Source organism: Echinops telfairi, unplaced genomic scaffold (assembly GCF_000313985.2).
Source record: "Echinops telfairi isolate 266 unplaced genomic scaffold, ASM31398v2 ScPeMD7_7424;HRSCAF=8462, whole genome shotgun sequence".
NCBI classification, from domain to species: Eukaryota; Metazoa; Chordata; class Mammalia; order Afrosoricida; family Tenrecidae; genus Echinops; species Echinops telfairi.
The window spans coordinates 53346537-53348783 of record NW_022111324.1 but is presented as its reverse complement, the minus strand read 5'-3'; positions in this window follow the sequence as shown (position 1 = coordinate 53348783).

The window sequence follows — 2247 nt, the reverse complement described above, 5'->3', positions numbered from 1 at the left end:
CCACGAAGAAGAATCCTGTCTCTTTGGGGCGTTTGCTACAGACAATGATGACTTTGGGTTGCGGTGTATCTTGAATGGACAGACTCTCCAAACCCTGCTTGTCCGTGTGCATGTCAGTGAATCCGGCAATGATGATGATGAGCAGGGAGAGAATATCACTAATGAATAGAAAGCCAAAAGGCCACCAAGCCTGTGCTGGCTGAGACCATCCAAGAGGACGGCCACGGAGAAGCGTCTGCTGGCAGCCACCTGTATCCAGGGAAAGGAGTCTATCTCCTCAGATCCGATAACTCCTCCTCTCTGTGGAGGTCAAAACCAGTCTACTGCAGAGTCTATTATACAAGATAAAGATGTTTCACAATCTGGAGTCTGGGATTGGGTAGAAGGTCGCATTTAATTTGTAAATTTCCTTTGAGTGTTTTTAAGCATTGGAGTCAGTGTTGATTGATTTTGGTCTGATGGTTTGTGAACTCTTTTGGGGAACCAAGATTTCTCGGAGATCCTTTAACGTGCATGCTTTGGGGATAGAGGGGTCCTCCAGGCTCCCCCAGTTCTTGGGCACTGGCCAGCAGTGTCTGGTGGATGCTGAAGTTACATGAACTATGTGTAAAATCTCTAAAGTCTTCAACTTGCCCAGCACTGGCCCCACTTGGCTGGTGGTTAGTCTCTTACCACCTGTTCCATGTGTTTTACGAGACCCCATAACGTATATCTTGCCCTCTGGTTTGAGATCTTTATGTTAAATAGGCTACATGAGATACAGCTGGCTTTGACTGAATGAAAGTCAGCATTCTTAAAGCCTTAAAAACTCAAAGACCTCACTGGTTATAACAGAAAAAAGAGATGATCTCAATTTGATCTTGCTCTGAATGATCCAGATTGTATGTGCTTCTGGTGCAACTGTTTCGTTCCGAGTTCTATATTCCAGAGAGCTATTTCCTGAGCTAGACTTCACCTAGAATGTTCAATCCCAAGCGATAACTGAACTTTCAAGATACATAGGACACCTCTAAGCCCCTTCTCAGAGAGCCTTCACACATTTTCCTCTTCTCTTTTCCATATGACCAATAGCGAGGCCACGTTAATTAACATTGGACTTTATATTTGGCTTCATAGATCATCTCAAAGTGGAACCGTTTTCTGCGCAAGCGCACAAATGACGTTGGGACCTACTGAATTTAAATATGTAAAGCCGCTTTCATCACTTTAGTGATGGATGGGGAATCACAATGCAGTGACAGGAAATTCCGGCCAGAGACAGTCCGGTTTCTTTTTGTGACTCCCGCCCTATGTGATTCCAGTTTGCGGCCATATTGGAAACACATGTGCACATGCTTACAGCTTTAATCGGTGTTGTATGTATTGATGGGCAGAGGTACGTTTTTGTCTTCTCCAAAGAACACAAATATGAATGAACTGTCTCAAAACTGTCTAAAGTGATTTACTAGTCTTGAGGTTCTTATCTTCAGAAGGGAGGATGATATAGATAGAAAATCACAAGGATGGCAATGTACACTTCATGTGGTTATTGTTTGTTGTTATTTGGATACCTAGAGATTTTTATTTCAGAACCTAAATCACTTCTTGTAGGAAGGTTTCCATTGATTAGCTGTGGTGCATTCAGTTCACTACATAATGAGAGGTTGTTTTTGTTTCTTATGGACTGCATTTCTTTCTGGTTTTCTAAAAAATTTGTTTAATACCAGGTTTGTACACTCCTAATTCTTTTTGCACTTGGTTGTTCAGAAATTGAATTATTTTCTCTTAAGCAGTGCTTAATGTGTGTGTATGTGTGCGCGCATGCACACTTCAGTTTTGATTCAGAAGTAGTCCCAGCTCAGAGGTGTCTATCCTGTCACATCCAGAATGCCGTGTGAGGCTGCCTGTCAGCTCTCACATACATGTGGTACAGGAGCCACAAGGCAAGGCATTTCCTGGCTTTTTTATGACAAAAATTCTGTATTTAAAATGTTAAATAAACTTTTAAAAACCAGGCACCAATATATATTTCTTGCAGGTTTTAATTACAGAATTTGTCCTTACACATGGTAAGGGGAATTATCTTTTAAAAATATCATTGTTTTGGGGAGCAGTATGTTACTTTATAAGCAGTGGCTTGTGTCATGTCAGAATATCTTTGGTTTTAAAACTTTTTTATTGCTTTTGGCTGTTAATTAGTATAGCACAGTGTGATTTCAAAATGATCTTGTAATAATATATTTAATCAATTAAAATGTTTCTCTGTCA